This window comes from Macrobrachium nipponense, chromosome 6 (assembly GCF_015104395.2).
Source record: "Macrobrachium nipponense isolate FS-2020 chromosome 6, ASM1510439v2, whole genome shotgun sequence".
Classification (NCBI taxonomy): Eukaryota; Metazoa; Arthropoda; class Malacostraca; order Decapoda; family Palaemonidae; genus Macrobrachium; species Macrobrachium nipponense.
The window spans coordinates 40,528,053-40,553,777 of NC_061108.1; the positions used below are offsets into that span (position 1 = coordinate 40,528,053).

A 25,725-nucleotide genomic window follows, 5' to 3' on the forward strand; every position below is an offset into this window, starting at 1 on the left:
AAACAGAGAAATTGGAGACTAGTAGCTTTGGAGGCCAAAGATAACTATATGGGTTCGTGTGTTTTTGTATGATCTCACTTAATAACTACTTTTAGGAAATTTATTAGTTAATTGTTTGCTTACTTAGCTGCTAAATTATGTTGACATATGTTCTAAGCAAGAAATTAGGTTTATCAGGTTCAAATCGTGACCAACTATTCTTGAAAACATCCTTGTGAACGTACGAAAGCTGAGAAACTTTGCATGAGTGAACGATAACTATAGAGAAAACCTTGCTCTTCTTAGCGTCTTGTCGGAAGGCTGCGAAGCACCGACCGACCAACCAAGCCAAGGGTTGAATCACTCTCTCAACTCTCAGTAGCCCCGTATACCCAGCACTAAGTGAGTCAGTTGTTGCGCTGAAATAAATCGGCCCATGTGTTGCTATTGTATTCGCCACAGAAAAAGAGGAATTTGTCATTTACCATCGCTGACTTGTGAGGGAACAACTATATGGTGTAGAGTGTAATTCGTTTCACGTCTGGCAACAGTGCTTGGTGACATACCAAATATGTGAGTGGCTTTAGAAGCAAGTCTTTCTCTCTGACTCACATGTTGCAATAAAGCAAGTGGATTGCTCATGATGTTTGTGCATAGGGTAAAATTGCCTTCAAATTGGATGAAAAGTGATTATAATAGGAAAACACATTGTAAATGTTAAATAGCTGCGAGAGCCTATTCTCTTTTCGTTTTGTTTTATATGTAACTCGTCTATACATATTACAGAAGGAACAACATTAGTTTTCGCACAGTCTGTTATTAGATCCATTAAAGAGCTAGCCAACTTCATAGCATGTGTACCTAATAGCAAATGAAGCGCGGGAACAGATGTGAGCAAGTTTATATTTTAGAGAATCTCTCTCTCTCTCTCTCTCTCTCTCTCTCTCTCTCTCTCTCTCTCTCTCTCTCTCTCTCTCTCTCAGTTGTTTACATTGCATGATTAACTTAGTTTTGCTGTAACTTGATTCAGTTACATGGTTAGAGTCGTATTGATAAGGCCCCATATCTATCTATTGCCATAGTAAATTATTATTTTGAACTGCTTTGTAAGGAATATTTTGAGAGGTCAGTTCATTTTTCATGGCTGACGACCAATTTTTTAAGTGTTGCTCCGTATGGCTGGAAACGCATTGCTCTCGTTCTTGCCCAGCTTATCGCGGGAATTATAATAATATAATGATAATAATATCCTTTTGTCAGTACTAATCTCATTGGAATTGTAAGTTATTTTGCAGCAAGATTGTGTGATTGCTCTTCGTAAAAACTGTAATCTGAGAGGTGGAGAAAGAGTGAGAAATCCACATAGAATATGTGATTGCACTTACAAATCCAATTTGTGACGCAGTAATTGGTTTCCGCATTGTAAGGAAACTTTTTTGCCACATTACATTTAAGTAAATTGTTTGCTAAGGATATTTTTGGCATTAATGATTGCAGAAAACGTATTGGTAAATTCAGCACACCTAGCATTCATTATTAGTGATTCCCCAATATCCATTTTGTTTTCCAAATAGCTGCTTATTTTTAAGAAAATATTGTTGGATGTATTTAGTTGTCTTTCCGTTTGTATATTTGTATGTAAATGTATATTTGGCGAGCCAGTCATCTTTTCGGGATAAAACTAATCAGCATGCATTGCATATTAAACTACAAACATTTTACTTTTCCAAGTAAACATACCAAGGAATTTGCAATACAAAATGGTAAATAGCCTGGCTACATGATAATATTCATTACCAAAGAGATTACTATTGTGAAGTGTTGTTACGTTTTCATTACTTATTATATTGTTATTGATATTTTTGTTTCTCTTCAGCTTTCAGTGAATATAATTTATAGAAATCAGTATCAACATTCAGACCGCAAATGATTCTTAATTGAATAGAAGTAAAACTATTTTAGTTAAGCACATGACCATTCACGCAACGTGGAGAGTAAATTCTAGCATACATATTGCATTTCATTAAAGAATTACCCTCCTAATCGTTACTGTAAGTTAAATCACGTTAAACTTTCATTCTTAAACACCACAGTTATACGAGGTTCAAATTCTCAGACAAGAGAAATCTAATTTCCTTTCCACTGCAGCTCCTGATGTCCCTCAGTAACATCTTATTCCCCCAGTCTTGTTTCTTTTTGGAAAATGAATTTGTTGGTTAAAGGTGAAGCTAGAAGTTTTCGCTAAGCATATTTGAGCACCTAAAGTACCATTGTCTAGACAAATATAATTGTGTGTAACTGCTCAGTTTTTGGGTTGCGTTACCATCTTTTTCTTTCTTGACTCGGTGCATCAGCTGTTACTGACAAGTGAGCCTTGTTGATCTGATGATTCAGTGTTGTTGTTAGATAGACGTCTCTCTCTCTCTCTCTCTCTCTCTCTCTCTCTCTCTCTCTCTCTCTCTCTCTCTCATTGTTATTTTTATTATGAATAGGGAGTCATTAAATTATTTATTTTCGTAGTATCTAATGTTATTGATTTGGAATAAGAATATCCCAGACATAAATTGACCAGTATTTTGAAAACATAAGATGCTTCAGGCATTCCCCTTTCTTATAATCAGGCAGTACGACATTTACAGTACTTTATGAGAAGGCAGTCTCTGCCATCTTATTTTTCTTCAGCCCAACCAGAATGAACCGAGACTCCACCTGCCACTTGGACATTCCTTGTTGTAACCATCTGCACGGATTTTGGGCATTCATGTCGGCACCATAAAGGACATGATGGCATCCCTCATGTTTTTGGGTGGTTGGTGGGGTAGGGGTGGATGAGATTTGACAGGGATTATTTGTCTTCTGCTTCTTCCTCTCCCTAGTATCAACGAGGGTACAGTCTTCGGTTCTAAAAAAGCTCTAGGTCAGTCTATTCCCGACCATCTATTCATCTATTGTCCTTTTGCCCATACTACACCATGCGTCCCCTTCCCCAAAATAGTTGAAAGGCATTCGTATCACCATCATTATTTTCAAGGAGCGTGTTGGCGCTCGCTACGCGTGCCGGAACCCGGAGCTACTGTCTCCCTTACCCTCCCAATCGTCTATCTACCCCGCCCCGTCCTCTCCCGGGGCGAACAAACATGTTTGTAGGAGGAGGGTGAATGTCTCCCCTACCTTCCCGTTCCCATGTCTACCCCGCCCCACCCGGAGTCTACAAACTATTATTATTATTTCGAAAAAGATGAAACCGGCAGAAAAGGCCCTTCAAATTGTGAAAGCTCTACAAATCTATTTTTTAGTTCTAAATTTTTGGAATCTAATTTTTAGTGTTATCATTAGTGATAAGAAGAAAATAGTTTATACATGTAATTAAGGTTACAAAGAACACGGGTAAGGGTCTGGCTAGCCTCCCAATGATTTCGTTTAAATTTTCTGAAATAATTCTGTAGGATGTAAATGAGTTTAAAAAAAATGATTTAGTACATAGAGCCTGTAAACAATAGGACACAGACCGCGTCATTGGGAAGCGACCTCCAAAATCCTTGAACATAATAAATATGATAGTTGAATAAAGATATAATGGACGTGACAGTTTAAGAGCTCAGAAACACATTTTCATATTATGAAATCTAGAGTATCACGTGTCCTTCATTTTGGCATTTTCTTCATTAGGATATTTTCTTTCTTTTGCGAAACTTTTCATTGGCTTTTTTTCCCTTGAATAAAAATAGCTGCATTACTGTTTTCAGTACCATTTCCTTTAGATTTTAGGATTACGTGAGTACTGAAAGAAGCTGGTGATGAAGCTAATATTGATTTTTATGTGAACGGATGGGCAATATGAGGAAAGATGGCAGTCGTCATTGCTGCCACTGATAACAGGTAATAAGACAATAATGAATATTTCATGTCGTACCTTGAGTCGTTGATTAAATGCCGTCCATAATCTTATCGTTCATAGCAACTATCTACGTACTTCAAAATATGAGCTAATCGATAGCTCACAGGATAGTTTTATCATCCTCATTAAACCTCCTTATTTCCGCAGTTTTATTGTAGTCTCTCTCTCTCTCTCTCTCTCTCTCTCTCTCTCTCTCTCTCTCTCTCTCTTCTGTGCCCCGCATGAATAAAGATTGAGTATTTGCTTACTTGATAGTATAGTAATTAGATCGACCGAGATATCAAGCAAACAATCGCTGCCAGTGTGTTGTTGCTTGTTTGTGTACTCTGACTGAATTAAAAAGATAGAAGGATGAAAATCCTTTAAACTGATAGAACACCAATCTGATCAGCGGTGAAAATAGTATCCTCCTGGCAGAATGTCTGTGGTTAACTTTTGCAGTTTACACATGTACCTTGCGGTACCAGGACTCAAACGTGACGATAAGAAAGGGCATAGGTGGCAAGTCTCGACTTAGGCCGGAATAGTATATGGACCCTGGTTCCGCTTAGGGACTTTGCTTACCCTCCCTGAGTTTGGATCCAGGTGCCTCTATTCTCCTCACCTGTGTAAAAGGACACTGATGAGAGAACAGGGGCTGGACGTAAGGTACGACGACACTAAACGGGGAGTTTGACACCCACTAAACTGTAGTTGTTACCCGAAGAGTAACACGGACATACCACCCTGCGTTTTATGATGAAAAGAGATTTTCCGTTGTTCGTTTTCTGATTCTTAAACCCATAACATCATTTGGACTTCTTTTCCTCTCCCTCTTTCGTGGTCTCTTCGGGCTTGGGCTAGATAAGCGTATTGCGTTGTCCTTTCATCAGCCTTTGAGTGTGGAAAACGAAAAAAACATGCACAGAAAACAAAACTGGCTTGTTATTTATCACATTGCGAGTCTACCTACGAGGAAAATATTTTGTTTCCTTACAGATCCAATGTCGAGGTTTTCGACGGAGAGAAGCGCCATTATGAGCATACCCTCTCTCTTGAACCGAGGCTTTAGCCTGCGAGAGGACACCCCGTCGCTGTCATTTGTTCTCTAGGCGTTAGAAAGACGGCAGTGCACAGTCCTAAATTGCTCATGTAAAAATAGAAGGCTGCGTAATTCATTTATTCATTAAGATAAATGAGGGTTAGTTGTGTTATTACTGAATTAATCTGTCCATTAGGACATCAGAAGTAATGACTCCATTATATTTCAAAGGAAAAGCTTCTTACAAGACAAGTTCCCATAGCAACCCCACTCGCCCCCCCAAAAAAATACTTTAAAATTAGCCTTGGCCAGTTGTTTGGCACATTTCATAACTTACAAGACACAAAAGGACGAATGTTCAATTTTCATGTATTGCGGGGCTTCGAGTGGAGTACTGTATTAAAAAGAGACCTGAAAATTTTTCACTGTTTGATAGATTTGCAGCAGTGGCGTTTTCATAAAATAACCCAAGTTACCTCCAAATTTTTTCAAAATGATTTTGGAATATTATGTCATTGCTCATGATATGCATATATTAATAGAAAGTTTGGCAAAGGTTTGCTCTCGCTCATTACCAAGTTTTCTTCGCTATTAGGTTGTTCAATTCTTGACTTAACTTTTCTTACCTTCAGGTGATCATTCTGGCCAGTTGGCAATATTGTTCCGTTTCTTGTGCCACCTTTTCTCTGCTTTTTCGGCTTTCATCCACTGTCCTTTTGTATGGTGCTGCTGTGTATATCAGATGGTCTTACTTCTTAACTGACCAATGATATCTGGCGAGTTCGGCGTCGAAAACAAAAGACACAATTGGCTTTGGAATTTAATCAAGAATAATTTACTCGTATCTTTTTTCATTTTAAGGGAACGTATTAATCATATATCCCGTTGTTATGAAAATTATACATCGGGTAAATCGTCTATATTTAATTTTCACTTTGAAATATATATATGGCTTTGTGAGGAGTTCCATTTTATTTAGGCCTCTCTCTCTCTCTCCTCTCTCTCTCCTCTCTCTCTCTCTCTCTCTCTCATCGCTCTCTCTCTTCTCTTATATTTCGTATTGTTAAATTACGAGCGCTTCAAGTTATTGGTCAATGTAAATAGCAGCAATTCCTTCAAAATCGAGAAAGCAATTTTTTTTAACTCACTTTTCATTACAATTGTCGTGATACTAACAGACACACACAATATATATATATATATATATATATATATATAGATATATAATTTAATATTTATATATATATATATATATATATATATATGTGTGTGTGTGTGTGTGTGTGTGTGTGTGTGTGTGTGTGTGTATCATGAACTGTTCTGAATCCTGTGAGATTGATTCAGTGTCGCTGAAGGAAGCGACAAGGCCGAGCTGGGAAATCTTGGTGTGTTGCTCAATGCCACCAAGTCTTCCTGTGACCTTTGTGGTATTTCCCGAATTTCTCGTTTACGACGCATCGGCAAAGAATCTGGGATCGGGGATTCCGGAATGGCTATGGAAGGTGATGGGGTGAAGAAATGAGTTCATTTTCTTTATAAAATTTGTTTAAAATAGGTTATTCATGCACGCTGTCCCACACGAAAGCAGAAGATAGAATTACTTAGTTTGATTGTTTACATTGTTCCCACACGAAAGCAGAAGACAGAATTACTTAGTTTGATTGTTTACATTGTTCAACTACAAAGTTGTAGAAGTGGTTTGGATGCAATGGGATTCACATCCCAATGTGATGCAAATTCAGCAAATTAGAATAAATTGCTTTGAGCAGTCCCTTCGCCAGTACCTGGATTGCCACATTCTTCCAATGCACTGGTATACGCTTCGCCACAACATTCTAGGAGGCTTGGACAATAAACCTCGTTTTATGGCCAATTTCTGGAAAATCAACGAGAAGATTCTCTCCCTCTCTTAACGCCATGTCCTTTTATATATACAATAGGTATATTAGTAGTTATGACTTGGAGCATCGACGGATGGTCTCTTGTCTGTCAGTGTTTCATATATTTTTTTTTTCCTAACATCTTTCACAGTCACAATTGATCTCTGGCCGCCCTTTCCTGCCGAGAGCAACCACAATCGCTGCACAGCAGCACCAATATACCGTGAATGAGCCTCGCTGTCGAACTTCTCAGTGTCAGAGGTCCTTTTTTCCTCAAACATTTAGGCTGTGGAACGGCCCCCCTGAGGGTGTCGTGGAATTGGAACTTCAGAAGTCCAAGCGAAGGTGCAGTGCATGACGACCTGAAGACATTTCTAATTGTATTTCAATCATTTTCTTACATTTTTATTTAATTATTTCTTTGTTAATTTATCTGTTTTTTAATAACTTATCTCCTCTGTCTATATTTCACATTCTTCCTGTGACTTCTTTCGAATGAACACCATATTCTTTGGAAACTTAAATTCCAAGTCCGTGGCCCCAGTGGGTAGTTCCGTATGAATAAGCTTCAACTACTGATCAACAACGATGTAATAATAATAATAATAATATAATTTATGCTTGATATTGATGAATTCATGTTCATCCCAGTAAGCTTTTGCTTACAGACTTGATCGTCTCAACTTAGGAATATTACTGTCAGTCAAACTCTGACTTCTTACAAGACATGTATTCGGTAACATAGAGATGTCCTCCTTGATACAAAGCCTTGAAACCCGAAGTCAAATCGCTTTTTGAAATGCAAGATGTGCATATTTAAAATTAGCCGTTGCTTTGCAAAGGCTTAATTAATTTCTTGTCGGGAAAGTCATTTGGAAAGCAATACGTCGTCTCTTTGTTACAGATTAGCCCTCTCAGTCAGTTCTCTTGTTGCATTTTCGTTCTCATGATCTATAAAAACGTTCCTGCTTCTTCAATTTCACATTCATCAAACAGGCAGTCAGTCTGAAACAGTTTAGCCAACTTAGGATTCCTTCAAACTTTTGGAGTCTTTATTTGACCCGGGATTTATTTAAATAATTCTCTTTCTTGCCGTATCGCGGAGGATTCGAAGGATGCAGTGCTTTCGTGAAATGGGATTTATTTTCCATCCAAACTCTTCAATTTGCTTTTGAGGGCAAACACTTCTGGATACAACAGAACACGGTCCTTGAAAATGTATGGCTACAGCAGTATAGATAGCCACAGTTCGTTATACCTAGCTTCAAAGGGAAAGGAAAGAAAATTAAAACAGTATCAGCAAAAATAGATAGGGATTCGTTTGAGAACAAGGTAATTGTAGACGTTGCATCAGATCGTACTGAAGGTATGGCGTCCCAACACCTACCCAGTCAATCAAAACTCAAGGCGCTGGTAGTTAAGCGTTCAGTGAAGCTGAAAGGTTGCGCTATCTCCGGCCTGTTATCTGGTTTGTTGGCATTACTTCCGCAATCTTTATATGATAAAGTAGGTATTTTTATTGTGGAATCACCTATGTAGACTCATGCGACTCAGCCGAAGGATTTGTCCTGAGAAGAAAGGCGAAAATTAGAGGATGGGAACTTCAAATTGGCTCAACGGGAAGAAGTTAGTAGAAACTGATTGAAAGTAAATAAAAAAAAAAAAAAAAGCAGCAGTTTGGGCCAGACACTTGCCCCGTCTCAGGTTTGTCAAGGCAGATATGATGTAATAGCAGAGCCTACGGTGCGTATAGCAAAGTGACACCCCTTCTCACCGCTTATGTAAGTGATCAGTTCACGTGCATAGTTCGTGCTTTTGGCCATATTCGCAGATTCCTTGTTGGGTACTAATGATGAAATTCCATTCCGATAGTTCTCTTGAGTTTAAGCTTTGCTCTTAGACGTGAATTTGAGTCATTGAAAATCTGGAAAACTTCATTACATCCAATAAATTATAGACGTGGGTTGTAGTGATTAGTTGGTGTCTGATGCACGGGTACACCGGAAGCCCATTACATCAACCCTTTGCATTGGTAAGACTCATGGCGTGCAACACGAACCCTGAATGAAGCCGAAAGCTTGTTTGGTCAGTGTTTCTGCAAGGTTATACACTGCCAGGAAGGACTGGCGTCTGGACTCTGGAGAGGAGTCTTCGGTGATAATATCGGAATGGCAACTACGTCGAGTTCAACCTTGAGGAGGACGCTTTCAGAAATGTTTGTTGGCAGTCATTTCTTTGTCACAGCTGCGCGAAGCAGTCACCAGTGCTATGTTAATATCATAACTGCTAACTAAATCTCTCTCTCTCTCTCTCTCTCTCTCTCTCTCTCTCTCTCTCTCTCTCTCTCTCTCTCTCTCAAAATTTGCTTACTTTCATTATTGACAATGGTTTTGGATTGAAGGAAAAATCATTTCCTTTTAGTTCAGTTGTTGAAAATTTAATGCCTTTCAGTTGACGATAAATTGTAGGTTCATTAAGTGATATGTCCGAGTCGATAATTACGATTGATCTTCAGCCACAACTTTCCGATTCATTGTCTACGATTTAAGTCAAGTTATCCTCCTGAGAACGCCATCTGTATTGTTGTGTCACTAAATTCATTCGTGGATAATATGTAATTGCTCTTATTATTATTACCGTTATTGATTTTTTTTATATTTATAAAGTTTTTTTTATAGTTATAAGTAACGTTTCCATGAGTTTTCTTCTCAAATTGTTTTTTTAGTAATGCTGAATCTTTATTTCCGGGTAATTAAATCCTTCACCCTTAAGATGCTGCTTGCTGAACTTAGTTACGAATATTTCACGACCATTGCAGTAATTTCTCACCGTAGTACTATAATCCGTGCTCTCTCTCTCTCTCTCTCTCTCTCGTATATTATATATATATATATATATATATATATATATATATATATTATATATGTATATATATATATATATATAGATATATCTATAATATTATTATATATAATATATATATATATATATATATATATATATATATATATGTGTGTGTATGTTATAACCAATTGCTTCTTTGAATAGTTAATAAATTCATTCAAGCGTTATAGCGCAGTATAACAAACCCTTACACTGGTTAATGAAATGCATAATTTGGGTGGTAAAAAGGGGACACACAAACTCTCAACCATCAAGCTCACTAAACTAGAAACATTGAAGTCATATTTTAACGACAAAAACTATCTGAAGTGATTTTCTTAGGTTTAAATTCATAATATATACTGGTCCTTTAAGAAATGGCGCACGGGTGCAACGCATACCATTCATTACTTGTTGAATAGCAGTTTAGATAAACCCTCAAAGCACGATAATGCGATTTATTTAGCTTCCGAAGTGATTATCTGTCTTCCTCTTCTGAATGTAGGATGGCAGTTGGTCTCTTCGACAACTAAATATTTCGTATTTGTGCTTTGTGGGTTTTTCTCGAGCTTATATACATAGAAATGCGTAGTTAGGAATGACAGTTTAGTCTGAGTGATTCTCAGATTTGTTCAGTTTTGAAAAATGAGTGATGTGATTATTAAAAGATTCCTGCAAGTGAAATGCTTCTTTTTTGTGCTCAGGCTACTTGAGGAGCTGCCTCAGCGATGCTCTGAGAAAATCATTCAGTGTTAAGTGGAGAAAAATACCGTTAGATTTCTGCCCTTTATCGCTCCGAGATATCTGGAAAGGATTATAGACTTGCAGCACTTTATTTTATAAGGTAAGTTTTCGCTTATACAGTCATTTTCTTCTGTTCTATTTTTGTTGTAAACATTTCAATTCCTATTGTAAAATATTTTAATTTCGTATTTTGTTTTAGGTTTTTCATTTCCATTACCATATTCCTTTAGTTTGAGCTCCAGAGGCGTGTTTACTTCGTAAAAAAGAATCATGATGAATATTCTAGCATTAGGTCAATCCTATTTGAGGCCCATGATCAAACAAGAAGGAGATCTGCGCCGTGTGTTTGCCAACAACAGGAGACTTGAACCATACTCGGGTTTTTGGGCAACGTAAGATAACTATCGTTGAAGGTACACCAAAAGATGATTGCTTAGCCTTCGTCCATAGTTGTTTCGAACCGTATAAAACTGTTTTGTGTCATTTTTTACTGTTATAATCTCATATGCATAGGCGAACATTCAAGTATGTATACCTGACAAGCCGCAGTCGTGGCAAAGCAATCATATGACTATAAAGAATTATATCTTTCTAGATCGAGGGCACATAATAGTTTTACGGAAGAATGTAAGGGAAAGAGATTGTGCCGAGTATATAGGCGAGGGAATTTGGACAAAAGTAAACCCTGAGAAGTTGCAGAGATGCAATGGAATGATGTGTGAAATAACGCTCCCGGCTTTCTAGCTATTCTGCTTGGCGGAAGAAGAGCATTGTAGGCTACACCAAAATACCTTGCCTACCTACATTCTGGTAATTCTTCTGAATAAAAAAGTTGCCTCGTAAAGTATTGTTTCTGAAGCTTGGACTATCTGCATTCCCTTTCAGGAACCTGCTCGGATAATCTTTAGCGCTCTCTTACCTCTAACTTTGCACTTTCAAATAATTTAGGGCAAGGATTTTTTGGCGATTGATACCTATTTTTGCTGCACATCTTTGTGCGCCTTTAAAATCATGGTCTATTATGTTCCCTTCAAAATATGAGGGATAGACTCTGCATACTGCATAGATCATGCAGGATCTGCAGTAAACTGACTTAATTCATTTTTCATTCATTCAACCATTTGGGATGTAGGCAGATAGAGTGGTTTCGCATTTTGTTTCATGATTGCTGCTTTTCACCATCTGGGTTAGCTTGTTTTTATCGTTCCCAAAATTTAGTAGGTTAGGAATGAATAAACGAGCATTGTTCTTGCCATTTCTGATTTTGTATTTAGACGTAGCCCTACTCCTTGCTGGTCGCCCTTCTTTATTCCAATGGCTGGGGAAATGATTTTCAATTACAGCATAATTTTTCGGAGTTACCGTGCAGCCGATATGATCAGCACCTTATACCCTCAGAGACTTACTGACATCGCCTGTGTCGTATTTTGATTTCTCTTCATGATGCTCGTCACTGGGCAGAGTTTGGGTATCACGTAGCTCATCCCTTGATCCACCGCCTCAAAATATACAAACCGCTACATTTTGACCTTGGACAGAAGTAGTACCTTGAAGTTACCGCTTTGGAGTCAGTAAGGGAAACAAGGGAGAGTGTGTCAGTATAGAAGCTAGAACGACAGAATATCTAAAAGATTTAAAAATACCAGTACAGTATATCTAAGTTTTGGAAACATAGGACATAGGATGAAGATGTGTTGGCATCTTGCCGTAGTCTTTCTATTGACCACAAAATCTGAGAGAAATTGAAAGGCCCGAGACCTCATTTGCTATCAAAGCCCGTCCTGTAGTTCACCCGGTGTGCTCTGCATAAGGAAATCTCTTTGAAAAGCATCTGTGCTTGGGGACTCACTCACGCTATTGCAGGGACTAGGACCAAACTAGGATGTCATTACGGAATATGAGTTACAAGTAACGATAACGAAAGCAGCTGGGCTGAACAATAACAAGAGAGCTTTAAGGTCGCTTTGCTTTTCCCAGCTAATGACATGAGAGAGAGAAAAAGAGAGAGAGAGATAGAGAGAGAGAGATAGAGAGAGGGCGCCTTGGAGCTTCTGTGTGCATGAATATAATCACATGTTTCAGAGAAAAAGATATTTTTTCAAGCAAGAGATTCATACTCGTTTTCGATTCACATTGCTCAATGAATAATTTTATGTGTTATAATGATCCAGCTTCCCATCAGAAAAAATTCATTGTTAGACGAATGGTTTACGTTGCTTGCCTACCGATTCGGTAGTTCCAAGTTCGGTTCCCGGTTCTGCCAACGTGGAATCAGAGGAATTTGTTTCTAGTGATTAGAAATTCATTTCTCGATATAATGTGGTCCGGATCCCACAATAAGCTGTAGGTCCCATTGTTAGGTAACCAATTAGTTCCTAGTCACCTAGAAATATCTAATCCTCCGGGCCAGCCCTAGGAGAGCTGTTCATCAGCTCAGTGGTCTGGCTACACTAAGATATACTTTTCCCATCAGGAAAAACTTTTACTACAAGGGTAGAATAAAAAGGAAGAATTCATGTGAAAATAAAACCTTAATTTCTGTGCAACATGAGCATGATCGTCTTTGATGTTATTTTATAGACGTGTACCTATATATCTGAGTGGTAAATCCTTCAGAAAATTACGATGGTCATTTTAGTTCATCGTTTAAAGTCTTGGTGTTGATTTATTTCAGTTGATTTCAAATTAAAATCGTGAGTACTCTCAGATGCATACATGCAACTGAAAAAAATAACGTATGTGCATAATATATAATATCTATATAATATATATATTATATATATATATATCATATATATATATATATATATCTATATATATTATATATATAATATATATATAGTATATATATATATATAATATTATATTATTATATATAAGAGAGAGAGAGAGGAGAGGGAGAGAGCGAGAGAGAAGAAGTGAAAGAAAGGAGAAGAGAGAGTAGAGAGAGAAGAGAGAGAGAGAGAGAGAGAGAGAGAGAAGAATTGGAGGCCGAGTTTTCATCAACGTCTTTCATTTCTCATACTAAGAGTAGTAGTTATCCCGACAGTTGTTTCAGCTTGAGATGAAGAGCCTGTGCTGGCGCAAAGCCAGCTTGATATGATATACCGAGAGGCGGTCAACAACTTTGTTTCTTGAATTTGGTCCATCTAGTTCCATAAAGAGGTGTAAAGTATACGGTCCATATTCACTCAACGTTGGGTAACACTAATGAAATGTCCTTAACAGTAGTTCTTAATTGCGCTTCTGCACGGCATAACGTTTGTTAAGCGATATTACGTAGACCTTTTAATTCTGTGAATTGCAGTATCATTGGCAGCAGCAAGAAAACAAAGGCATAAATTATTGCCAAACGATCATCATCAACCTGATGGGACTTTTCTTTACTGCAGTCGTGTCACCGTCAATGATGGGTGGTTACGCCACAAGCCCACACGACAGACGAAACCCGATGCCAAGTGGAATAAGCTCTTGCTAACCAATGAAAATGTTTCTCGAAGTATCAAAATCTGCGTCAGCTCTTGTTCCTTGTATATTTTTGGTCTGTATTTGAGAGCCAACTTCATCAAAGTAGGTTCTGCGACTCACATTGATACTTCTTTCCCTTCTGCAGTTTAGTGTTAGACTTTGATCGTATCTTATATACGAGTACTTGAGACGATGATTTACTGTGGTAAACGTATACATGTTTCCGTGCAGGTAACTCCTGTGTGTTCCAAATTCGAAACATCAAATTGATGTAAAGTCGACTTTCGATTTATAAATATCCTGTTAATTTTTATTAAATGTGTATCGTTTGTGTTCTTTTTACTTGCACTTCTTATTTGTCCTGAGTACCTACTATATCCCCTCCTCGCACACAAAATGGTTGAACTTTTTCTAAGACGGACTATGAGGACAAGGTAGATAATATTCCAGTTTGGATGATGGATATGTTACGTACCTATTATCATAGACTAAGTGATGTAGGCATATTGTGACTATAACATTGAGCTTACGCACTATTCGTATGCTCCCTAACCCATTTTCACTCTGGTTATCTTACTCAATATATTTATATCCTCTTCCATTCTACACATAATCTGCTTCTTGAGACACTGCCAAAACAAGTTAGTTAATTAACTGCATTCCCTTAGATTTAAAATTACCAATGTTTTTTTCTAAGACCAAAATTTTTATTATATTTGTGTATCAACATGAAAGCCATTGGTCTGGCTTTAAGGGTCTCTTCCTGTACTGGCTATAACACAAACATGTAAGGAATGGCTGTACATGTCAGATTTTTTTCCCCTCGTGATTCTAATGCGTTCAGGTGTGTTGAATTTGTTCTACGTTAGAATTCTTAGAATCATAGCTGAAACTACTTGACGTAACATTTTTTTTATTGCTTATGGACTGTCATCAGAATTCTCCACAAAACCTCATACAGGTATAGCTATTCTGTCATATTTTCTAAATGCTCCTTCAGGAATTTCGTAATCCTTCGAACGGATTCCACTGTTGGTATCATTGTCATCTAATCTATGATCTACTGGTACTTTTTCCTGTTACATACAGGAAAAAAACTGCAAAGTCGTATCACTTATAGAGATAAACAAGTGTCGTGGCCACGCCGGCACGCGTTGCTGAATAACCACTGGTTCCATGCAACATAAAAACACCATACAAACAAACCATCACATTTCACGTGGTGTTCGTGAGCCTCTTCAAATTCTGCCTTGGGGTCTCTCGGTTCGTTGCTTGTGGTCATCTTCTCATCTCTGTCCAGTCTTTTGATCCCAGCTTCACTCGATCTTATTTAGATCTATCGAAGGTCTGTGTATGAACTCATTATTATTTTTATGTTTAGTTTTCTTAGTCCTTAAAAAATTCCATATTCAGTCCTAAATGTTTTTTTTAACTATTTGGCTGCATCAGTTTTGATGAAAATTTTCCATCAAACATGTCATGTTGCCTTCAAAGTTTTAAGAATGGTGCCTGCTCTCAATTTTTGCTTCCTCTGTGTACCATCACATGTTCATGTGTTCATGAAGTCTTAAGCTACCTTTTAACCTCTCAGCACTCCAACTTTTATCGTGTTAGGGCATTCATAAAGGCGTAAAAAACAAAATATACATAATTAGTATAACATTGAGTAATGCTGTTAATGATTACATTACATCATCGTTTGTTGAACCATGAAGAAAACCATTGCTGCACTCTACAGGAAATCAGGATTTAGAGTTGAAAGACATTTTCCTGCTAAGTCTTCTCTCTCACTGAGCCAGTAGGAGATTCAGTGTACTCATGAGGACCTGTGGTACTTCAAGTTTCTTAGGACATTTTAAATGATGACGGTGACAGCAACAAAGGAAAAGGATTACGTATAACAGGTAAGAAGTCAATCAAGTCCTTTGAGAATGGGAAAAGCCGTGGGCTCAACCTTGATTCAACCGTTACAGGGCGAGCAAAGCAGAGGCTGTTGTTTGGTTTTATTTGGAATCTTTCCGTGTTCGGTGATATTTCCACAAGACGACCTACGTCTATGCCCCTTAGAGGGGGTGACCCGAGAGTGTGTTAACCTTTTGCTTCTCATCTAGTAAATTATGATGAGGTTGCCAGCACTGTGCTTTTTTTTAAATTTTGATTTCACCTGCTATTCATCATGTAATTCACTGCTTGTAGCAACAGGGACACATTCGTTGCTCAGAAAGATGATCAGTGACGTTTCCCCTTGTGGATCTAACTCTTCTTTTGCTGACGAAGCGATGCGATGTTGCTAACTATAATGAACTACTGGTAATATATAAATTATACATAAATACAATATATATGTGTGCGTGTTTCTGTGTCTGTATAGTTGTCTGTGTATGATATAAGTATGCAAAAATTCAACACACAAAAGTAATGAATCAGTAATATAGCGGGATCTTCGGAACTTCATCATTGTGACTGTGGGCGAGAGGGCAGTTGCCACTCCGGAATTGAGTAACCCTCTTCCAGGTACAAAACCTTTCACTTCCAACTATAAATACCAGGCTTCTCTCACAACGAGTTCACGACCGACTGGGTTTCAGTTGGGATGAAAACTACTAATATTACTACTTGGGTAAAAATCCACTTCCATCTCTACTCTTCTTGTACACACACTGGGAACCAAGGAATTATTTTTCAATGCGTATCATGAAACACCACTTTCATTAGTTAAAGTAGGAGTGAAAGTTGATATCCTGTCCTATTCATACATAGTATCTGAGTGTTTATATATGTGTATGTCTGTATGTATGTATAAACACTCAGAATGTATGGATAAGAAAGGAAATTTTAATCATAATTATATTTCACGTTCATTGACCATTATATATATATATAATATATATATATATTATATATATATATATACATAATACTATATATATATAAATGTGTGTGTGTATGTATGTATGTATATATATAGCTATTATATATATATATATATATATATATATATATATATATATATATATATATATATATATATATATATATATCTTCACCAAGCTTTTGAAGTTTAAGAAATCAGCTGAGGATGTCCCTCTCCCTGAGACTTATCATCCTGAACGTATTCTTATAAAATGTGCATTTCTCCCCAGGGATGTTAAGAAAATTCTAGATTGTCTTAATGGCTGGGGTGGAGAAGATCCTGAGGGTTTCTTTCTTTAATAAAAAAAAAAAGTTTCTAGTACGTTAGTAGATTCTATAGATTTTTATGTCGACGTAGTGCCTTTGCGGATGAGATGAAGCTTAGCAGTACTGTGTGGCATATCTGTAAGCTGCAGTAACTAAAGTCCAATTTCTGTTCTCCCTGTACTCTCCAAAGTTGCAGACAAACTTACTTTCAAGCCACTATATAAGTATGTGGAATGTAAAGGATTGTTTGCCGATAATCAATATGCATATCGGAAGCAGTTAGGTACCTGCAATGAATGCTCTTTTAGATTTGATATGCCATTTAAAAAGAAAAAAAAACTTGGTAAGGATTTTGAGTGCATACGTAGTAATTCAAAGAGATTTTAGTGCTGCTTTCGATTTAGTAAATCACAAGGCACATATTTATAAACATCAGAATCTTGGAGTGGGATACGTTTTAGGTTTGCTTCAACATTTTGTTACAGGTAGGCAGCAACGAGTTGCTGTTGATGGGATCTTTAGCGGACCAAGGCCTATTGTGTCTGGAGTTCCGGAGGGCAGTGTTCTTGGCCCACTATTATTTTTAGTGTATACAAGTGATACGGTTGTTGGCATGGAAAATCAGATCGTTCAGTATGCCGATGATGCTACACTTGTGGGTGTCGTACTCTCCACTTTAGAGAAATGAAGCTGCTCTCAGCCTCAATCGGTACATGGAGCCGATGAATGAATGGTGCAGTCGATGGGGTGTGAGGCTAAAGTCTAGTAAAACAAAAGCATTGTTGATTAGCAGATCTCGTACAGACATTCCACTCAATCCTGCCCTCCTATTCTAGGTATAAACTTTTGACTCACATGTTACTTTTGAGAAACATTTAATGAAAGTCTTAGCAAATGCCGCACGAAAGTTAGGTGACATCTATACCGGAGAACACCATTCTAGTAAGGGAAGTACAAATGACCTAAAATAAGTTGCATTAATTTTATCACTTTATAACACCACACACGTATATATATATATATATATATATATATATATATATATATATATATATATATGTATGTATGTATATATACGTGATACGTGTGGGTGTGTTATAAAGTGATAAAATTAATGCTATAATATATATATATATATATATATACGTGTGTGTTATAAAGTGATAAAATTAATGCAACTTATTTTAGGTCATTTGTACTTCCCTTACTAGAATGGTGTTCTCCGGTATAGATGTCTGCTTCTGCCCAAGATTTATCTCTTTAAATCGAAGGGTTCGTGGTGGATGTTTCTGTTTCCTAAGTTTCCTAATATTAGCAGTTATGACTTGGAGCATCGACAGATGGTCTCTTGCTTGTAAAGTTTTTGTGAGTTTTTCTTTAACAAATCTTTCACAATCGCAATTGATCCCTGGTCCCCCGTTGCTGCCGATGACAACCAGATTCGCTGAACAGCAGCACCAATTTGCCGCATGTGTCCCTTTCTGTTGAACTTCTCAGTTCCAGAGGTCCTTTGTTCCTCACACCGTTGGACCATGGAACAGTCTCCCCGAGAATGCTGTGCAATTGGAACTTCAGAAGTTCAAGAAGAAGATGCTAATGCATGACTACCCTAATATGATTCACCTCGCATTTCAAAACCTTTTTAGATATTTATTTATATATATTTTTTAATAAGAGATATCTTTCAGTATTTCCCTTTACCTCCTCTTACTTCTTCCTAATGAGCACCATATTGTTTGGAAACGTGAATTTCAGGTCAGTGGCTCCTGTTGGCTAGTTTCATATCTATAGGTCTCATCTTCTGAATAATAATAATAATAATAATAATAATTTCACGTAATTCTCCACACAGGTCAGTTAAGAAACAGCGTACTAGTCGACGTGCACATCAAACAAAGATTGTTAATACACAAAAGAGTGTTAGAAAAGAACCCGTTATTAACCTAAACAGTAGAAATTACATTTGAACATGGCAGTCACACTGGAATGTAAGAAATTATGTAAACAATGTTATCACGTGTGCGTTCAGAAGTGTTTTCTTTTGACTAGCTGAAAGGCCGGTGGATGACCGAGCGCTCTATTGGAAGCACTGAGAATAATCTCTGTAGACACGTGCGGCACGTGATTCCATCCAGGCACGGTGTTGTACACGCTGTGGTGTTAAGGCTTTCTCTGAGCAATTTCCAGTCCTGCGGAAAAATGCCCAAGCACACGGTTCCTCTATAGATACTTGCGTAGATGAGACTGATATTTTCTTCGATATTTTCAGGGAACGCTTTACCAGTTTCGTAGATACCGTGTTTATGATGTCCCTACGTCGCGTGATATATATACCATATAGTATATATATCTATACACACACACACACACACACACACACACACACACACACACATATATATATATATATATATATATATATATATATATATATTATATATATGTGTGTGTGTGTGTGTGTGTGTGTATATAATGTATGTATATAATTCTACTTAACCGTGGTATTGTATCAACTATAAAAGGAGGTATCGATGACATTTATGAAAATTGCAGCTCCTCTTTTTGTAGTCCAGAGAGGAAAGTCGCCAAGTGTTTGACTCCATAGAGGCATAATGACAGAATATAATAATATTGTGTCTCTATATAAATATCTTAGAATCTACATTAATGTAGCTAACATATTAAAGTGTACATCTAAAACCTGGGTTTCTATGCCCCTGCTCTAGTTGAGCATTATTTTGTTCTGAGATTTAAAAGGTCCTTCGCCTCTCCTTGGATAATCCAGCACCTGGGTTAATCCGGGGAAGCTGCTTCTGAATGATCTTGTTCTCTGTGGTTCCTTTGTCCTCGTGGCAATCTACCTCAGGGTTTACCTCAAATCCTAGAAACGTGGCCTGGGGGGTTAAGAAAGGAGCGAGATCTCGTGCCAGCGCTCTGCTGGCTTAATCTTCTCCGGATACTAATTTAAAAGCCGCAGATGCTGAACAAACCAGACATAAGAAAAAAAACGCGTATACACGTGGGAAAGAATGATATATGTTAGTGAATATAGTAAATACAGCAAGAAATATTGTTGATAAACATTGATAATCTATTTTATGTAGCTTACGATGTTATACCATCTACAGTAATCTGTGGCTATCATTTTTTGCATAACAGTATCAGGTAAATTCATCGCATTATTTTATACAGAAATGATGATCATACAGAATTATGCATATATATATATATATATATATATATATATATTATATATATATATATATATATATTATATGTGTGTGTGTGTGTGTGGTTGTGTGTGTGTGTGTGTGTGTGTTGTGTGGTTGCGTAATTTATACTGTAAAATCATATTAGTTGCTTTTTTCAGGTTTCAAATTTTTATCTTACCGCAGCAAATGAACAAAGCTACTGGGTACGAATCGATCACAGTACAAGTTTGCCTTGGTACGATTCAACCAGGTCACGAGTTTATCCGTATTCAAATATGGAATCTTAGGCAGTTTTCCTTTCATTGTTTTCCTTTTCTATAAGAGGAAACAAGTTTTCTTTTAGTACATCGGGTTTGTGCGCATAACATGTCCGGCACTGGAAAATAACAATATTAGTAATAAATGAATTAATTGGTTATAACCAATACAATTCACAATATGAACTTTATTACATGTGCATGGATATACTTACTATTTCGTGAGTAAATTCATAAGATCTGAATATCTGGTGTAAGGATAAAAGGGTAGGATGGGAAGTCCTACGGGTCTTGGGCGAAGGGTTGCTCCCGGATCTGGGGTCACCTCACGGCTAATGTGACTCATTGTGAAGGTGTTCGAGAGTTGCAAAAACAGAAGCGAGTCCATATTTTGCGTTTTTATGAATTCCCACGATAACATTCGTCGCCTTTTCCCTTCGCCTGGGCTTTGAAATCTCTTGGGCAAGTGGAAGACACCTGTTGTGGACCCATTCGAAAAGTTGTACTAAGTCATGCAGGGTGAGCCTTGCTTTGGCCAGTAACCCGAATGTGCTCATTTGGAAGTCGGTGGCGATGTTGTTGTACTGGAGAATTTATGGGATTTTGGATGACTCAGAGGACTGTTGCATATTAGGCTACCTTTTTATTTCTTTTTTACCGTCTCTAAAATAAATGATAAATAAACTCTCTCTCTCTCTCTCTCTCTCTCTCTCTCTGATGTAACGAAGACTCATTTGATTTGGGATCTTGTGCGAAGCGCCTTGAAATCTTAAAGCGTCTCTCTCTCTCTCTCTTGATTAGTGTTTCTTTCACCCGAAGCCTCTGCCATAGCAGGTGCCCTGCAGCACCCCATCTACCAAATGACGAGAAAGAGAACTCCACCCATATTCTACCCCGACACAGCCTCCTTTCAGCTGTGTAGGACTGATTTGGTTTTACACACCACTCACCCGCCATGAAGTCCCCAGGAGAATTTTCCTCGTCTTTCCATACATTCATATCCGTGGTGCTCATTTAGAAATCTTATAAATACGAGCGTTCGCATTCATTTGAGAATGGCTAATGTTGTCTTGCTCTTTCAAAAAAATGATGGCATTAAACCTGATAAATCATCCAGGCCTTTCATTTATTGATCTGGTTTCTTTCATAATCTTAAACCTGCTTTCATTTCTCATTTTGCCTCGTTTTTTCTGCCCTAGTTCATTCGCAGATCTTGATGTTGGACATTTTGTTGATTTTATTCTCTCTCTCTCTCTCTTCTCTCTCTCTCGCTCTCATTCTCTCTCTCTCGTCTCTCTCTCTCTCGCTCTCTCTCTATATATATATATATAGATATATATATATAAAACCCAATACAAACACCACCCCCCCCCCCACCCCAAACCCCCCAACCACAACACACCACACAACCCACACACACACTATATATATATATATAGATATATATATATATATATATATAGTTATATAAGTTTTCCTTTCACATGTTTACATTCCCTATAAGAGGACCGGTGTTTTATGCATCTCGGGCTTGACTTTAGGCGACTAAAACTTCGAGTGACTTTTTTTTTGCTGCTGTTACGTAATGCAGTTTCAAAAAAAATAACATGAACATTTGTATCCTTATGCACACAGTTGCTGCTCTCTCATTTTCCGTACTGCAGACTAATCACGCCTACAGTACTATGTGCTTGGATGTGTCATTTTAGCAGTACATCGTGAAGAAGTAAGGTAAGAGCACAAATAAAGCAAACGAAAAACAGCAGAGGCATAAAACGTCAGTCATATGCACTTGTCCTCAGAATTTAGTCATCGTTGATTTTTGCAAGTAGTTATAGATATATATATATATATATATATATATATGATATATATATATATATATATATATATGCTATACCATATACATACACGTATATACATATATACACTATATATATATATATATATATATATATATATATATATATATATATATATATATATATATATATATATATATATATATATATATATATATATATATATATACATATATATATATAGTATATATATATATATATATATATATATATATATATATATATATAATATAGATATATACACGTGTGTGTTATGTGTGCTGTTTATGTAAGTATTCAAAGCAGTTTTTTTTTATTAAATAAAAGAAACTAAGGTGTAGATTTACAAGCCAAGTCTGAATTTCCTTTGAGCAAATTATTTGTACATTAAATTTTGGCAATACTGTACGGAAAGGTTGAAGGAGAAGTAGCAGTTTGCTGTCTATCAGTGTCACGGCAATTCACCATAGTTTTACGTGATATAGAGAAGCAGTGGCGTAGGTGGCATTCCGTCAGTGGGGGCCTTGGTGGGCCAAGATATTTTTTAGGAGTCCAAAGAAAATTACTAATGTAGTACCAATTAGTATAATATACTATAATGGAATGTATATATATCAATGTGAATGAATGGAAATAATGGTATTAGTTATTAGTAAACCTGCATTTGGAATTATAGAGCTTAGTTTTCAATTAATTTTCAGTTCCTACTAGTTGCAAATGTACCAGATACTGTGATGTAAATTTCCTCACAACCCTGTATTCAACACTATCCCCACTACTGTGATCGAGTTTTAATTTTCAACTCTAGTATAAAATACTTGTCATGTAAATATTGATCAAAATAGTGCACATCATCAGTAACACAAAAAACTTATGAATCTCCAAAGTCTCTTCAAAATTTCATTGCACTTATCATTAAGTTACAGCTTTGAATAAGTGCAATGCAATTTGCTACTGGTGCTGAGACTTCATTCCCAGGGAGAGACACAGATGAAGAAGAGGGAATGGCATCGGTTGACATTGCAAAGAAGAGATTTTGGAAGCTCATAAGGCTTTTGCGTTACTGGTGTTATCTATGCACTTTTGAAAGTTTAGCTACTAAGGGAATTTCAACGGGGTGGGCGGGTGAGTGGGTCAAGCCTGACTGGAGGGCCCTGGTCCTACCTTGCCCCCCCTCCCACCCCCCATAGTGACGCCACTGTAAAGAAAACCTATATATCTACTATTATTTTTTGACAAACACTCTCTCTTAGCCAGGTACTGAAATATTTGTTTTTGACTAACTTGAGGTCATTGTTTTGACCTGTTAGTTTTTTTGCTTTGCTTTTTCTGAACGCATCACAATAGTTATGCTTCTCACATTCAAATAAGTATCCTAGCATTAAAAGTATCTTTACATGAACCAGTCAAAGAAAAACTTAACTAAATTAGTCTAATGATCCTAGAGTTGTTTGCATCTTCTCTGCTTAAATAGCAATGTATCATATGATATTAGAAAGCAAGTTTATTGTAGTTTTACACGTTTCAAAATAAATAGAATGAATATATTCATATAAGTGCACCTTAGTAAGAAACTTTAGTTTCCAGCTTCTTACTTCAGCAGGTCATTTTGACTTTATTGTCGTTGTTATCTTTTTTAACATAATGCAATATGTTAAAGATATAAAACCGCAGTTGACTTTACATTAGAAATTTCTGCGTATTCACGAATGTGTATTATAGATAATAATGGAAGTTCCTGCCATGTGTAGCGCGTTCCTCACAGAGATTTTACTCGTGGAATCATAAGAGAGAGAGAGAGAGAGAGAGAGAGAGAGAGAGAGAGAGAGAGAGAGAGAGAGAGAGAGAGAGAGAGAGAGAGAGAGAGAGAGAGAGAGACTTACTCAACTAAGCCATGATAGGCGTTTCCCAGTATAGCAGCCTCTCCAAATATGGACTCGTTATCAAGGCGATTTCGGCAAACGTTGAACGAGGGGCATTCTGTTTGGTTCTTTATTTTGTTAAATCTCAATTTGTTTTTTCGTTAATTTGTACTTTCCCAGCCGAAAATCGTACAGATGATTTTATATAGCCATACGACATACTTTGTAGGTGATGTGCAAAATCATTTGTTTTTATGTCAAAATTAAATTTCCAGGTGAATCGTTTGGTGACGTTCTCTACGTCCAGTAACTGCGATTCGTAGACAAAGGCGATACTCCGAACTTTGAATAGGATGAAATAAAAGAGGTGCTGTTTAGAATTTATAGAGGCATGCACGAAGTGTGGCTACAGCAACACATGCCTTCAGTGCCACTTTACGCCACTCCAGTGAAGGCTTTTTTCGTTATTGGAGAGAACGGGAGATCGTAGGGCAGAGCTCTGCCGACTAACAATAATGCTATTCCCGAAGATGTAGGTCAGGCACACTACGTAAGGTTTTTGGGGCAATACCAGACTGACTGGGACTGTTATTTAGCATTTCCTTGTACTTAATGCATTGTCATTTGCCAATATTTTGCACAAGGGAATTCCAAACTGTTTTTAATGAATCATTTAGGAAGTTGTAGTAGGGAGATTAACTTGGGGCAAATAACTTCAAATCTTAAGGTTGAGAGAGAGAGAGAGAGAGAGAGAGAGAGAGAGAAGAGAGAGAGAGAGAGAGAGAGAGAGAGAGAGAGAAATCGTCAACCAGCAAGTGTGAGATGAATTATGATTAAACAAGAGTCTACGTATATACGTAGGAGTAATAGAAAAGAGGAAAGGACTCATGAGGGAAAAATTATAACCTCATTTTTGTGCATTTTTGATAGTGATATAGGATATATTATATAATATATATTATATATATATATATATATAATATATATATATATATATATATACGATTCTGCTCTGGAATGATGCTAATTTCTGGGTTTAGACAAAACAATTACTGACTTACCATATGAAATTCTGGGATCTGTCTGCTATAAGAGCAAGAAACTGTAAAAAAAGGAAGAAGGGGGATTTGTTACATGAGCTGAAGGCTTTTATTTTAAGGAATTGTAGATAGACAAGTTAGGGTAACATTAAAATTGCATGTATTTAATTAACACGACCAGAAGATAAAAAGTGAATTCTAAGACATAGCAGATCCTGGGTAATAATCAAGGTACCAGGACATGGGGAAGGCAGCCGGAATCAAGGCAAGAGAATTCCATAGCTAAAGGTCTCTCTGTAACGGAGAGGATTACGAATTAAGGCCAGAAAAGGCACAGAAATATCAAGCAATGTCAAGGCAGTGCACAGAAGGTGCCAAGGATTGCCTTAACATACGTCTTCCACACAATAAAAGCACTTATTAAACGATGCACTGCACTGGCAAAAGTGAGGCTGATATG

The 25,725-nt window shown here is 37.1% G+C and overlaps 1 protein-coding gene across 9 annotated transcripts in view; it reads left to right on the top strand.

The window, feature by feature from the left end:
* Positions 1 to 278: 278 nt before the first annotated feature.
* Positions 279 to 25,725, top strand: part of LOC135216704 (cyclic AMP-dependent transcription factor ATF-7-like) — a 111,440-nt gene continuing 85,993 nt past the window's right edge. The window contains exons 1-2 of one of the 9 annotated variants that reach the window (XM_064252130.1): positions 279 to 381; positions 10,366 to 10,505. The gene's annotated coding sequence lies outside the window, so the exon portion shown is untranslated. Of the gene's footprint in view, positions 638 to 811; positions 870 to 10,365; positions 10,506 to 15,645; positions 15,778 to 25,725 lie in introns of those variants that run through there. The other 8 variants (XM_064252129.1, XM_064252128.1, XR_010314893.1 and 5 more) reach the window with 8 other exon arrangements.